The sequence below is a fragment of the Dermacentor variabilis genome, chromosome 3 (genome assembly GCF_050947875.1).
Source record: "Dermacentor variabilis isolate Ectoservices chromosome 3, ASM5094787v1, whole genome shotgun sequence".
NCBI classification, from domain to species: domain Eukaryota; kingdom Metazoa; phylum Arthropoda; class Arachnida; order Ixodida; family Ixodidae; genus Dermacentor; species Dermacentor variabilis.
This window is the reverse complement of record NC_134570.1, coordinates 3,241,892-3,258,608: the sequence shown is the minus strand read 5'-3', so window position 1 is coordinate 3,258,608 and position 16,717 is coordinate 3,241,892. Positions and strand designations below refer to the sequence as shown.

General features: G+C 42.7%; 1 protein-coding gene across 3 annotated transcripts in view; it reads left to right on the top strand.

The window, feature by feature from the left end:
• The window catches only part of LOC142575088 (monocarboxylate transporter 9-like), a 218,223-nt gene that overhangs the window by 190,421 nt on the left and 11,085 nt on the right, over positions 1-16,717 (top strand). The window lies entirely within an intron of this gene.

Genomic DNA, 16,717 nt, shown 5'->3' with positions numbered 1-16,717 from the left:
AAGGATGGTGGACAGATTGTTCTAGAGAAACTGGCCACCCTGTATACGCAATGCCTCATGACCTCGAGCGTACCGGAATCTTGGAAGAACGCTAACATAATCCTAATCCATAAGAAAGGGGACGCCAAAGACTTGAAAAATTATAGACCGATCAGCTTACTGTCCGTTGCCTACAAAATATTTACTAAGGTAATTGCAAATAAAATCAGCAACACCTTAGACTTCTGTCAACCAAAGGACCAGGCAGGATTCCGTAAAGGCTACTCAACAATAGACCATATTCACACTATCAATCAAGTGATAGAGAAATGTGCAGAATATAACCAACCCTTATATATAGCTTTCATTGATTACGAGAAAGCGTTTGATTCAGTCGAAACCTCAGCAGTCATGGAGGCATTACGGAATCAGGGTGTAGATTAGCCATATGTAAACATACTGGAAGATATCTATAGCGGCTCCACAGCCACCGTAGTCCTCCATAAAGCAAGCAACAAAATCCCAATAAAGAAAGGCGTCAGGCAGGGAGATACGATATCTCCAATGCTATTCACAGCGTGTTTACAGGAGGTATTCAGAGACCTGGATTGGGAAGAATTGGGGATAAAAGTTAATGGAGAATACCTTAGTAACTTGCGATTCGCTGATGATATTGCCTTGCTTAGTAACTCAGGGGACCAATTGCAATGCATGCTCACTGACCTGGAGAGGCAAAGCAGAAGAGTGGGTCTAAAAATTAATCTGCAGAAAACTAAAGTAATGCTTAACAGTCTCGGGAGAGAACAGCAATTTACAATAGGCATCGAGGCACTGGAAGTCGTAAGGGAATACATCTACTTAGGGCAGGTAGTGACGGCGGATCCGGATCATGAGACGGAAATAATGAGAAGAATAAGAATGGGCTGGGGTGCGTTTGGCAGGCATTCCCAAATCATGAACAGCAGGTTGCCATTATCCCTCAAGAGAAAAGTATATAATAGCTGTGTCTTACCAGTACTCACCTACGGGGCAGAAACCTGGAGGCTTACTAAAAGAGTTCTACTCAAATTGAGGACGACACAACGAGCTATGGAAAGAAGAATGATAGGTGTAACGTTAAGGGATAAGAAAAGAGCAGATTGGGTGAGGGAACAAACGCGAGTTAATGACATCTTAGTTGAAATCAAGAAAAAGAAATGGGCATGGGCAGGACATGTAATGAGGAGGGAAGATAACCGATGGTCATTAAGGGTTACGGACTGGATCCCAAGGGAAGGGAAGCGTAGCAGGGGACGGCAGAAAGTTAGGTGGGCGGATGAGATTAAGAAGTTTGCAGGGAAGGCATGGCCACAATTAGTACATGACCGGGGTTGTTGGAGAAGTATGGGAGAGGCCTTTGCCCTGCAGTGGGCGTAACCAGGCTGATGATGATGATGATGATGAAAGACCCTCGGACTCTCGGTGGGAGTTGAACCCGCGACCTTTGATGTTATTATGGCGATGGTAATTAAGGAATAGTTAATTAAGGCACCCGAATCCACAAGATTTTATTTATTTATTTATTTGTTTGTGTATTTATGGACAATGCGCATAGCGCTCATGTGGGGCATTGCCGTGCAAGACGCTACGCTTTCTGCATCCGCAAGGGCCTCGTCCCAGATGAAGTGCTCTCTTTGGCCCTGTAAAACCGTCGTGGGGACACGTTAAAAGACTGTGCAGATTAATGCAGTCAGAACTGTGGCGGCAAGTTTGTCTTTTTCGAGATTGGCTTCGATTGGTTTGCTACGTTGACCACCCCGAATTGCTCACCGCAAGGAAGCTAGCGTCGCTGATGAAAACAGCTGCTCAACTCACGGAGTACCATTGGAGGTGCCTTCTGAACCTGTTGGTGTCTTGTTTAGGTAATAGGGACATAACACAGGGCTGTAGAAGAAGTGTAACCGTCCTTGCAAATGTTTCCCTGCCTGAGAACGTTACACGTCTCCTGCAGAAGGGCCCAAAATATGGATTGGAGCCTGGTGTCTCAGCCCATGAGCTGATTGCAACGAACAGGAAATTGGCCATGAAAGCAAGAAATGAAAAGGATCGGGACCGCTGCCTTCTTGAGGGTGTAGACTGCCTACGCAAGTGCTCACCAAACGTTCTTGACGCGGAGAATCATAGAAGACTGTTAAGTGGCGTGGTTTCTTTGTTTAAAAGAAACAACCTTATGCTTGTTCAAGCAGACAAAGAGACTGGGTTTGTTGTTCTACCAAAGGGAATGTACAATGAAAAAGCGCAAGTGGCCATCAATAAGAATTTTGAGCCTGTTAAGAAGAGTGCCGTTAGGGTCAAGACTAAGTTTATTAACTTCTGTAAGGAATTAAATCTTGACAAACTTGCGAGGGATATTGTTAATAGCAGAGGTAGCAGCCTAAACGCATTTTTTACTGCCAAGACCCAAAAAGCAGATATTTCTTTCCGGACTATCGTTAGTGAAGAAGGTTCGTGGAAATGAACGTTAGTCAGTTTTTTCAAAAGCATCTCAAAGCGCTTGCTTCGGATGATCGGTTCCTAACAAAGAAATCTATGGATGTCGCGCTGTTTCTTGAGAGCACAGATAACATTGGCTTTGGTTTCTCCGTCGATGAGCAACACTTGTTTTATTCTGTCCCTCAAGATCAGCTTTTGTTGGCTGTTAGGGAATGCATAGAAGCAAACGTCGAAGTGTCATTTCGGAATTCAACAGGCTTGCCAGTAGATAATTTTATATCGTTATTGCAGTTTTACCTGAGATCTACTCTTATTGTTTATGACAACCTGCCTTTCATTGCAGCGCAACGGTATCTGCGTTGGGTCCTGCGTGGCCCCAATTCTTTGTGATATATTTTTAGCAAAAGTAGATAAACTCTTAGATAGGTCTTTTCTTGAGGGGTTTGTTTTAAAGGTATTTTGGTACGTCGATGATTTTTTAGTGCTTTTAAAAAAGCAGACGCCCTTCACCAACCTCTCTACAGTAGGTGAAGGTTTAAACGCATTTGACAAGCATGGACTTGGACTCAATTTTACCCATGAACTACTTGACGCAGATGTTTTACAGTTTTTAGACCTTAGACTAACCTTTCATGAAAAGCACGTTTGCTGGGGCTATTTCCCTCGCGCAAAAAAGATCTGTTACCGTATGATTCAGCGCATTCCAAAACTGTAAAGAGAGCTATAGCGTCGCACTGTTTGGAATCGTCTCTTCAGAAGTCGTGCCCGCACCTAATGCAGAATAGTTTTGAGAATCTGGCCAGCCAACTTTTGGCGGCGGGGTTCCCCTATTCGGTCTTGATTGCTGTGTCTGAGACCCTTCGTCAGAAGATAAAACTAGGAACACGAAGAAAAGATGACCGTCAGAAGACCGACAAGCCTTTGGTTGTGCCGTACCTGCACAAGACTTCACACAGTCTCAAGAAGGTAGCCAACAGGCATGGGGTGTCCGTTGTTTTTTCGGCACCCAACAAGCTGGCACAGTTATGCCCACGCATCTGCAACTCGTAAGAAAGAGGTTGTCAGCTAAAACATGAGAAGCCATTCATCAAGTGTTCCACAGGAGTGGTATACGCCATTCCCTTGAAGTGTGGAAAGGCTTATGTCGGCCAAACCGGCCGCTGCATTAATGAACGCTTGGGGGAACATGCCCGAAATTTAAGTGAATTAAAGGACAAGTGCGCACATTTGGTTGCGCACGTAATTGCATGCACAGGTTGCGAGGCTCGATTGGGAGAGACGAAGATTGAGAAGATCGATGCGCAATGTCATTTTCCCCGATTGCATCACTCCCTCCCCCTTCACTTCTGCCTTTCCCCTTATATAAGGTATCCGTATTCCGTCAATAAAATTTAGTTGACAGTCAGCGCTTGTGTCTAGTCCTTGGCACTTTGTGGTTGCATGTGTTTGCGCTGTTACAATTTTTTGTGTCAAGTCTCAGTCCAACATGACTGCTTAAGAAAAGTGTGTCGAGCATCCGCACAACAGCAGTTTTTAAACACTCGGTCCTCCCGCGATACGAGGTGACGCGAACGTTCGTTTAGTCATCGCAAACTAGCCGCCTCTCCGCAGGACGGTTTACACACACACATGCACACAAACACACGTGTTCATGGTCCGAAACCGACACCACACGAATTTCGTAGAACTCGGAGCCGTTCCGGGTAGTGCGTTGTCTTGCGTCTTGGTCGGTGCGTGGGAAGGAGCCTCCGTCGGCGTTCCCGCGGCCACTCCCCCACCCGTAGGAGATCAGGTCCTCGTTGTCGTGTTGCGCACAAAGCCTGCTTCGTCGAACTCCTTCAGTCACAACGCATCCTAGCTGAAGCGACGGAGAGTGGAGGATGCGCGTATTGTTACTGACACAAAGTTGACTTAGCCACGCCGTGGCTAGAGGTTGGCGGCGGCATTCCAAGATGAGGTTGCCACCGCTGGCGTAACTGGCTGGCAAACTTGCACTGCAGCTGGCCGTTCTTAACAACGTATACACTCGACGTACGCAGGGTTTCCTTCGGACAGGCCGGTGCTAGTTTAGAGTTGCGTCTCGAGAAGTTTAATGTGTTGCTAGCCTTCGATACAATGTAATCTGTCGGTGCATTCCATGTTAAATTGCTAGCAAAAGTAACTCCTACGTGCTGATATTCGTTCACAAGGGACAAATGTGTGGCGTTCATGACATAGCTTGCCATCACGGCCTGTTTTTCCTTCCTGAAATTTAACAGATTGCATTTAGACAGATTGAGGGTCATGTTCCAAGTGGAACACCAAGACATAACAGATTCCTTTGTAGCTGTTACCTGTCTGCCACACATGAAATTTAACGGTAAATACAACAATGATCTGCATATAGTATAACAAGGCAAGACAATTGTTCACTTACATCATTTATAGATATAAGAGGAGAGGCCCTAAGACGGACCCCTGTGACACACCTGTTAATACAAAAACGTCAGATGAGTGGACACCACCAAGAATCGCGCGTTGGTTTCTTTCGAGAAGATAAGCTTCCGGCCATCTTAAGAGAGAATATGATATGTTAAGATAAGACAGCTTTTGTAGCAACAAAATAAGAGATACTGCATCGAATACTTTGCGAAAGTCTAAAAATATGCAGCTCGCCTGCCGACCGGAATTATTAAATGCTGTGATGTCATAACAAAATTCAATGAACTGATTGTAGCAAGAAAAGCCAGCCCTGAAACCATGTTGCGTTGAAGCAAGAAAATCGATTTTCTTGAAGGTGTGCCATTATGTTTGTATCAATGACATGTTCCAGTGTCTTAGAGGCAACACTTGTGAGCGATATAGGCCTATATTTGCACGTCTTTGTTTTTGTACCGCTTTTATAATTGGAATAACATTTGCTTTTCTCCAGTCCGAAGGCAAAGCGCCTGCTGTGAGGGATATCTTAAACAGCCGAGTGAAAGGGGGGCTATAAAGAGCGCGCAGTTCTTTACAAAAAAAAATATAGCCAGGACCGGGAGCCGAGTGAGCGTCTACCTTCCGTAGTAATGATACGATGCAATCTTCAGGCAGCTCAATTTCACTCACCTGTGTGAACTCTCAGACATCGTGTCATCCAGTAACCTGGACAGTTGAGCGTGAGAACGCAGAATGAAAATAAGCATTGGAGGCTTCTGCATTTGCCAAAGTATCTGTGCCATTGGGTTTTTCATTCATGACGTCAGAGATAGCATCACTGGAATTCTTTTTGCTTTTGGCATATTTCCATATTCCCTTAGGGTTAGTTTTCATTTTCTCTTCAAGATTGCAAAGAAACCTGTTAGGTGCACTGCGCATCATTTTGCTATTGTTTTGCTCATTTTCTTCATCTCTACGTGCAATGTAGCATTGGGAAACTGGCAATGCTTAGGAAGGATTCTATTTTCTGTTTATCATCCTACGAATTTCTTTATTAATCCACGGCTTATCGATTCGATGCTGCGAAGTAATGACACGCGAAGGGACAATGGTCTGTGTCAAGGACAATAGTTTTGAAAAGATTCCACATTGCGTTTACCACGAGGCAGCTGCTCAGAAGTATAAGCTCTGTAAGAAAAGCATCTAGTTTAGGTGATAGTCCTGTATAATCACTCATTTCATAAAAAAATGACCTTGCGTTTCTGCGGAGAGCAGTGATTCCTGGTGCCAGGGCACCTTGGCGACAACACTGATGCCAGGTATCAAGGTAAAGGAAGACACAAGATCAAGTTCATTGCAACACAATAAATGAAGTACGCTTGCACTGTTAGCCGTAATCCGCGTTTTTTTCCCACAAACTGAATCAAGGAATGAGCATTTATTATTTCTCGGAAGGCCGTGTACAGGAGGGAGGAATTGCACAGCACCGGAGTAGAATGCTGCCATGAACATCTCGTAGATTAAAATCACCTGCCAGCATTAAGTACGTTGCCTGTAAGGTTAGCAGCGTGTTGCTTAGATTGAAGAGAGGAGGCGAGTTTCTTGAACTGTGTGGCCTGTAGAAAAAAGTGAATCCCACAGACGAGCCATTGTTCAAGAATACTTTGCACCAAATAATTTCGGTTGATTAAGCTTCAACGTCAACGAGGGATCTGGATAATGTATTGGGAATTCGAATAAAACCGTTTCGGCCCTGCGGATTTCTGTCCATCCTGTAGGCAGTGTAGCAAGTCGAAAAAGCTTCATTGTGATTTATTGTGTCGTCTAACCAGGATTCAGTTTCAAGTACTACATATGCCTTTCTCGTTTCTAAAAGCGTGGTAAATTCAATAATTTTATTTTTTTAACCTGCGACAATTTACAACAATACACAGAATGTCATCCGTACCGGCGGATAGTCTAGCAGCTAAGATGAGCTTTTTTTAGTTGCTACGGATTAATTTTGTTCACGTTGTGAGTTTCAGCATAATAAATAAAAGCTTCCTTGCCAGTTTTGAGTTTGTTATACTGCAGCCTGAAGTCCCCCTTCTTTGTTTTTCGCTGAGTTAATTATTGCCTCTTGTCGAACTTTGCTACCATAGGCCCTCACTAATTGCAAAATTTCTTCCCTTCAGCTTCGACGCAACTGAGAGAACGCGTTGTCTGTCTTTTAATGAAAGAAACCTCACTATGGCAGGCCTCCTTTTTGTTGTCATGTAACGACCGAGCCTCTGAGCCCTCTCAACCACATCAGCAGGAATAGTTCTAATTTTCCCTCACAAAAGGCAAGCATCTTAGGCTTCGAATCTTCCCAAGTTTCACTGGATGCGTCTCCGAAGCTAAAAAAGATAATACTATTTCTTCGAGATCTGTTTTCCATACTATGTTATAGTCATGCTGCTTCGAATACGTGATGGCAAGCTTCTGGTTTGCGCAGCTAATTGCTTCACTTTATATTTTAACAGAAGCACCTCAAAGACGATGATTTCTACCTCCATTTGCGAAAGCTTTTGCTCGAGTGCCTCTTTCCGTGTCGCGACGGAACGAAGCTCCCCAAGAATTTTTGTTTCCTTTTGTAGCACCGCCGTAGGAATTGCTATGACAGCATTAAACATTTGTTGTTCTTGCTCGGAAGTCGGAGGGCCTGGGTTTTGTTCCACATCTCGTGCAAACTGCATTAATTTACATACATAGCGCACACATAAGCACTTTATTCTCAAATAAAAAATGTTGCACATACACCCATTCAAGGTAGAGTTGGAATCTGGCGTCAGTTTCCAGAAATGTTGCGTGTCGAATCCACGACCATTGGTTTTCATCAAGGCGCTGGTAATGAAAGTGAAGTCAATTAAATCACCGTTGGCACTCGAACTCACGACCTTTATCGGGAGTCGAACTCACACATCTGGTGTTCACTAAGCCGATGGTAATTAAAACGAAATTAATTAAGGCACAGTTAATTTAGGCACTCGAACCCACGACCTTTGGTGGGAGTCGAACTCACGACCTCTCATGTTAATTAAGGGTAAATAATTAAGGGACTAAACACTTACTCTCTGAAATTTGCACAGAGAACGCATATTTTTGCAGTTAGTGCGATGGATGGATGGATGGAATCAGCGTCCGCTTTGGATCGGGGCGGTGGGTTGGGCCACCAAGCTCTTGTTATTTTATTCTCTAATGTCCTATCTACGTTAAAAAAGGGAAAAAAACACGATGCATTCTCATAACCGAAGTTTCTGAACCCCTATTTCATTTCATTTATTGTACCCCCAGGGCCGAAGCATTACAGAGGGGAGTGGCAAAAAAAAAAAACATTTCTGTGAAAAGATACTTATACATGGAGTTATATAATGTACCAATACAAATACTCTAATTAACAAGCAAATCAATACAAATCACCAAACTACAAAACAATGTAATATGAGTAGATGATACAGGTAAGCACAAGCAAACAAGAGGAAAAAACGAGAAATAACATTAGGGAAAGAACTACTTAGTTACTGTTAGAGCATTTTTGAAACGTTGATGGTCGGTAATTTCTGCAGTACTGGTAGGAAGATGGTTCCACTCTTCACAAGTCCAGGGAAAAAATGAATACTGAAAAGTAGAAGTCCTGCAAAAAGGAACGGCTACTTTATGTCGGTGGTCAATGCGTGATGATACGTACTGGGGAGGAAAGATGAAATCATCGTGTAGTGAATGATGGTGAAATATGCGGTGAGAAAGACACAAGCGATAAAACTTACGGCGAGATGCTAGTGATGGTAGTTCAAGGCTCGATTTCATATTAGTCACACTTGCGGTTCGAGCATAATTAGACATAATAAAACGTGCAGAGTTATTTTGAACCATTTCGAGTGAGTAGATTAGATTGTCATGGAAAGGGTCCCAAACAGAGGTGGCGTATTCCACCTTCGAACGAATCAGTGTTTTATAAAGTAAAGTTTCAGAGCCTGAGGAGCGCGTGAGAAATTCCGGCGAAGATATGCAAGTGTTTTGTTGGCGCTGGCGATTATGGATTTAATGTGATCATTCCAGGTTAGTTTTGAGGATATAGTGACGCCAAGATATCTATATGACGATATTACTTCTATAGGAAATTATCAAGATGACAGGAAACATCTGCATTAGTAGATCTAGTTATACGCATGACTTTGCATTTTTTAGTGTTTAATTCTATGCACCAAGTCTTACACCAAGCGGACACAGAATCAAGATCAGACTGTAGAATAGTAGTATCGTTAGGACTAGTTATTTCTCGAAATATTACACAGTCATCTGCAAACAAGTTGATATGGGAAGAAACGCAGGAAGGCAAGTCGTTAATGTAGATTAGAAATAGGAGAGGGCCAAGCACCGATCCTTGTGGTACTCCTGAGGAAACAGGACTCGGAGGAGAGTCAGTGTTATTAACAGAGACAAACTGGGAACGATTTAGTAAAAAACATTCGAGCCATGCAAGCAGTTTGGAATCCAAATTTAGCAACTGCAACTTATATAAAAGAAGATTATGGCATACGTTATCGAATGCTTTTGAAAAATCTAAAAATATACAGTCAGCTAAAGAAGAACGATCGAGGATGGCATGAAGACGGTGAGTGAAACATACAAGTTGAGTATCACACGAGAATGTCTTGCGGAAGCCATGTTGTGAAGGCGAAAAAAATGAATTTGATTCAAGAAAAGAAACAAGATCTGAAAATAGAATATGCTCGAAAATTTTACATGGAATGCTAGTTAGCGAAATGGGGCGATAATTTAGAGGCGAGCGTTTATTGCCAGACTTGTGAAGCGGAACCACCCTCCAGATCTTCCAGTCAGTGGGGAGGGAACTGTTCTCTAGAGACTGTTGAAAGATTTTTGTTAATATAATTGATGAGTAACAGACTGTATTTATAAGAAACCTAGGATTAACGGAATAGTACCCAGGTGAGGAGGATGCTTTTAATTTTTTTATAGCTTTGACCATGCCACTGTAGTCAATTGTAATGGGAGACATTACTATAAATCCTAAAGGCTTAACATGAGGAAGCATTGTTTGTGTTGTTGTAGAGAAGTTGCTGACAAAGACTTCATTTAACACACGGGCACATTGCGCATCAGGTATAGCATTCCCTGCAGAATCAACAAGACTGATTGCGCTATCACTTTTAGGATGAAACACGCGCCAGAACTTTTTGGGATCGGATGTGAGCATTGACGGTAACGTGTTATTCAGAAAAGTATCTTTAGCATTCTTTATGGCTGCTATGTACACGGCGGAAGCTTGTTCGTAGGCTGCCCAGCGGTCGTCATCTGGGGACCGTATTGGTGAGCGGTATGTGCGTTTTTTCTTATTCGACAAACGTTTTATGTGGCGGTTGTACCATGGTGCATCAGCGTTTACAATTATTGTACGAGTAGGTATGTATTTATTTGTTAATTCTTGAACCTTAAATAAAAATAAATCCCAGTTTGATTGTACCGTTCGCTCTTCAAAACCATCGAGAAAACCATCAAGAAAAGTGCAAAGTTCCTGATTGATTAGTTCGAAATTCGCATTTTTATAATCTTTTATAACTTTCTTTCCGTTTTTGCATTTTGGACGTGAAAGGTTAACGCGAAATGATAGAATAGAGTGGTCACTTATACCGGGCAGGTGAGTGACGTTAGAAATGTATTCAGGGTGTGTTGCTAGTACGAGATCAAGAATGTTTGCTGTTGATTCAGCTATTCTAGTTGGTTTCGTTATCAACTGTGTTAAAGAAAATACAGCGCACATATCTAAAAAATCTCTTGCGAGTGAAGAAGGCGGATTTAGTGCAGGTAGCTCACAGTCCCACGATACATTAGGGATGTTAAAATCCCCCCTTAAGAAAAGCGGTGACCTCGGGAATCGACGCACCACAGAATTAATCACATCGTGTAGTTCGTTAACGAAAATGGAATTGTGAGAAGGGGGGCGGTGACAGACACCAATAATTATTTTTTACTTAGGAAATTCAGCGACAACCCAAACGGTTTCCAACTCACTTGGAATGTGGATGCGGTACGATGGGAGTTCGTTTGAGATGGCGAGCAATACACCACCGCCTGTCCGCGACCCTCGATCACAGCGGTATACAGAAAATTTATTAACTGATGAAAAAAGTTCATGATCCATTACCTCTGGCCGAAGCCAGGTTTCTGTTAATACGAGAATGCGTGCATTGCAAGTATCAATAGCAGAGTTTAAACGGTCATGCTTATTAGACAGACTTCGAATGTTAGTAAAGAGTACAGATGTGTGTAGCTGATCTTGCCCACAGCCCCTCGCGCACCTCTAGCTAGGTGCACCCTTAGTTGCGTTGGCATTTGTACGGCGGTTATCAGATGAAGCAAATCGCTTACGTTCAGCGACGCTGTCTGTTTCTGCAGTGTACACGTAATGCTTTTTATTCATGACATGGGTTTTGTACCTAAGCTGATAGGGCTCCGTTTCCGATTGACTTTTGGCAAAATCAGCAAGTTTCGAGCGTCTACGACGCGTTGCGGGTGAAAAATCTTCGCTCATGGTGATGTTATTTTCTTTTAGCTTTTTACTTGCACTCAGAACTTTTTGTTTAACTTTATAGTTTGAAAACTTCACAACAATGGGGCGGCACTTATTGGTGGCGAAAGGTCCGATACGATGCGCACGATCGATAGCATTATCGGGCCAATTATCCGCAACACAAAGAAGGGCAGATTTGACACGTGCTTCAGACTGGTCCCACGATTCAGGAGAGTCAGGTATACCTCGAAAAATTAAGTTGTCGCGACGCGACCTATCTTCTAAATCGTCTACACGAGCTTCCAAAGGGTCATGCCTGGCGGTAGCGCCTTCCACTGTCTGGCGTAATCCGTTAAGTTCTTCAACCATATTGTCGAACGATTTATTTTTTGCTTCGAGTTTATCCAATCTATCGTGAATGTTGCCAATCTTCGTCTCGATACTTTTTTGTCTGCTTTTTATGGCTTTTATGTCAGCGGACAGTTCGGCCTGACTTTTTGATGATTGCACAGAACGAGTATGCAGATCCTTCAGTAAATGAAAAAGAACCCGCATTTGTTCTGCGGGATCATCGGGCAAGTCTTCCAAGGAAAGCAATGATGTCGAACGAGTGTGAGACTCGGGATTTGTTTCCACATCACCGGAGCGTACTAGTAGAGACATTAGCGAAAAACAGTCGCAGGCAATTTCATAAAACACTTGTGGGCAAGGGAGCAACAGCAAGTACGGGTTGTCGCTTTTTTTAGCATATAAAGAATATGGCTTACACTCCTGCGAAGCGCAAACGGGCCAAGCGTGAACCATGCTGCCTACGTTGCTCTCTTGCCCACTGAAGTGACGAACTTGCCGCCAGTAGGTATAGGCAGTCTCAGGAACTGATGCCAGTGTCGATGAGTATTCCCTGCAGACAGCAAGCTGCGGTGCTGGGCAAACATCCGAGATAACACCCGGAAAAGCGTGGCATTCTACGATGTAATCCAGGCGTTCCAGAGTTGTAGAAACGGTGATTACCGTCTGAGCAGGAGGCAGGCACAGCATAAAGACGGATGACAGGAAAACCTGCGAAGCGCAAACGGGCCAAGCGTGAACCATGCTGCCTACGTTGATCTCTTGCCCACTCTAGCCCACATTGTAAACATTGTTTTTGTACGCCTCCACTGTTTGTCATTTCCCTACTTTTCCTCCACCAATCTTCCAATCGCCTCCTACTAATCTCTATTGCGGCAAGTTTACTTTCCCCTTGAGGGACAAAAGCGCCCCCTTTGCGACTAACTGACGAGTTGCTTCCGTTTTGCCCGCGATTTTTCATTGAGAGTAGTTACTCACCAACTTAAAAAGCATAGGCATGGCGCGGTGGTCGCAGTGCTTTCGCATTCGTCCACGTTGGGACAACAAAGTTCCGCTGGAATTTTTATTATTTTTAGGCACACATTGCACATCAAAAGTCCATCCAGGAGAAACACACTGGTAAAATAAATACTAAGTAAATGCATAAATGCAATGATCGTCATAATATTAAATGCCGCAAGAAAGAAAATGCTCGAATGCGGATTTTTATAAGTTGTGAGTCCACTCTCTGGTCCGTTATATTACTAGAGAAGACATAAAAAATTTATACCTTGCTTCTAACATATTATTGAGTTGATGCCTGGCTTTTGTGGTATCCAGTGCAATGATTGTTCGTGGAAACAGTTGAGAGGAAGAACCAAGTGAAGATTTCTCAAGCCCGAAGACAGGATTTATTTCTTACATTCTCTTCTTTTTGTACATCAAGTGCCTGAATTTTATTTCACTAGGTCAGTCGATGAGAGAAATATTGTTATAAACCTGACCACTTTATTCACACGCTTTCAATTTTACTATTAGGTTTAGTCTACTATTAAATAAAGATACATGCACGCATGCATATATTTACATCTGATTATTGAGAAATAACCTAGTAGATTACCACTGGACGCTCCGTCCAGTGGTAAACAGCTTTATGTTTATGCCTCAAGGAGCGGAGCTATTGAAATGCAGTTGAAAACCCAAACAAAAGTGAAAGATCCACCTACATCCATCCGAAAAGTTACAAAATCTAACACAACGATCGATAGTACGATAGTACCAAATGACAACATCCCGACAGAGAGCCACTCCACATTTCGTTATACCGTCCTTGGTCGTTTATCCAAAGCACTACCGTCATTCCTACGAGATAGCCCCCATGTGCGGTGAGATGTGGAAGATAGTAATACTAAAGGTGCACTCGGGCGAAACATAATTCTCGCAATTCTAGACGTCATGGCCGTATACACCGATGTTCCAGTTCCTGTTGTTTTATTGTCTATAAGCGAAACTCTATTCAAAGGCAATGCACAACACTCTCCCGAAGTCTATTCATATCTTCTTCAATTTGTTCTAACATAGAAATACTTCGAATTTGAAGACGATTGCTACCTAGGAATACATAATACAAGTATGGGTACACCATTTGGACAAACCTACGCAAACCGATTTATTGAGACTCTATAAATAAGTATCCTATCTCGCTGCACAGACAAGTCCCACGTATACTTTCTGTACATAGACGAACAAAAAGGGGGTTAACTGAGGGGCCCGATTTTTCTTAATGGTATTATGAGAAGCCAACAAACAAAGATACCAACGACAGCATAGGGGAAATTACTTGTACCTACTAATTGAATTAAAGAAATGATAAATTAATGGCAATGAAAGTCAATGAAGAAATAACGTGCAGCAGGTGGGGAACGATCCCACTTCTCCGCATTACGCGAGCGATGCACTAACCAATTGAGCTACCGCGGCGCCATTTCCCCATTCAATTTCTTGGGTACTTATGTGTTCCTACTAGAACTAACCTTGGGAGCATTAGCCAGCGCCACCAATCACAAACCTGGCGGCGGATGTGGAACATCCTTTCTGCCGCAGGCGTCACGAGTACGTGATCTCTCTGGATGAAGGCAACTGGTTAATAAACCCGCACATGCTACTTGAAGGCATCAATATTGCCGGACTCGAGACCCTCGTTATGTAAGAACGAGAAGAAAGGGAGTTAAACGAGGGTCCCGACTTGAAGACGAACGCCTTTCTAGGCTCATGGTGAAGTTTATGTTAGCAAATCCGACCGCCGGAGTGTCCGCCGAAGCGTCATCACGCCATATGAAGAAAGGTTAAAGGCAGATGAAAGCGTGAAAAATGATTGATAGTGACAGTTGGTGAATGATAACGTTATAATAGATACACTAGAAGCATAGCGCGGGAAGGACGATCGACAAAGACTAGACAAGACAAGCATGTCCTGTCTAGTCTTTGTCGATCGTCCTGCCCGCGCTATGCTTCAAGTGTAACTACGTATTACCAACCAGCCCAAGCCTATACTCTTCTGAAGTTATAATAGAGACTGGTAGACATTAATAATGGTTAGTAATGACTAATAATGATGACTAATGACTTTTAATGTCCATTACGTCCAACGACGGGTTGTAATGACGGCGAATGATAAGAGGAGGAAGAAAAGGCTTTCGCCGATCCCCTCTTGAGGGAGGTTTTAATAGACCCTGTAATTATTTATTAATCGTATCATGAGAAGCCAACAAACAAACACAATTACTAATTGAATTAAAGAAATGTGAAATAAATGGCAATGAAAGTGGATGAAAAACAATTTGCCAGAGGTGGGGAACGATCCCACGTCTTCGCATTATGCGTACAATGCTCTCACCAATTACCGCGGAGCCATTTGCCCATACAACATTCTTGGCTATTTATGTGTTACTACTAAAACTAACCTTGGGAGTGTTAGCCAGTGCCACCACTCACAAACCTTAAAGGTGGATGTGGAACATCCTTTCTGCCGCAGGTGTTAAGAGTACGTGATCTCGCTGGGTGAAGGCAACTGGTCCATAAACCCGCACATGCTACCTGAAGGCATCACTGTTGCCGGATTCGAGACTCTCATTATGTAATAAACGAGAAGAAAGGGGTTAACCAAGGGGTCCAGTATTTATTAATCGTATCATGAGAAGCCAAGAAAAAAAGACACCAAGGACAGCATGGGGGCAAATACTTGTGCTTAATAAATGAACTAAAGAAACGATAATTTAATGGAAATGAAAGTTGATGAAAAAACAACTATCCGCAGGTGGGGAACGATCCCATGTCTTAAGTTCCCTAGCGCTAGAGTCTGCTAATTTATACTGCATTATAAATGGTATAATTTCGTCAGCAATTTACATTTATTCATAACTGTGCTTCTTCCTTGACTAGTGTAACTTCAGGAGTCCCTCAAGGCTGAGTGCTAGGGTCTTTATTTTTCTTAATTTACTATAATGATGGGCCAAATTTAATTTCCTCAAAAATAACACTATTCGCTGATTATTGCTTTCTTCTACAGAAAAATGGCTTCTACCGACGATCACGTTATCCTGTAAAATTAGCAAAGTTAGCTAAGGAACAGCCTACACCAGTATCTGACAGACCGCCAGCCTTTATAATAAGATGTTCTAACGCCCTCCCAAACGTAAACTACATCCTACGAAAATACCACCCAATATTATCAAGTAACGAGCGTCTGAGGAAGGCGTTGCCAGATGTACCAAAAGTTACCTATCGCCGCAACAGGGACATTAAAAACATATCAGTGCACGCAAAAGTCAGCCAAGAGCATCCCCCGTAACAAAAGCATGTTGTCGGCCCAGGTCCAAAACCTGCACGAAACCTTCAAAGTGACATTAAAATTAAAAGCACCGCAAATAGTTATCCACGCGAATCCAAATCTAGCTTCACTTGTACAAGTTCGGATGCAATTTATATGCTTGAATGTTCTTCCAGTAAGAAACAATATATCGTTGAAATGGGACAATCAATGACTGTCAGCGAGGACACAACGAAACAGCTTTTCAAAGCCCTTGACGAACATTTCAACCAACCAGGTCGTAACATTGATGAACTTAAACTCTACATCTTACAGTCAAATTTCCGTTCTGAATGAGAAATAAAATACAGAGAATCATACCTCATCCATAAGTTCAAGGCATTGCAACCAACAGGCATAAACGTTTCAAAGGGAGCTTTAGCACTATTCGCTATGCTAAATTTCAAATGATAGGCAACAACACTTAGTTTGGTTTCTTATTTTCTTTAGTTTATTTTCTCTTTGTTTCTTCTTTTTTATTCTTCTGCCCGTCTTTCTTTTTCCTTTTTATTTATTTATTTATTTATACCATTTGAGTATTCTCTTTTCTATTTTTTTCACGAGCACCGGTTTCTCCCGCTCCTTCTAGTATCTCTTTCAGAGACACGATAGCCCACGAC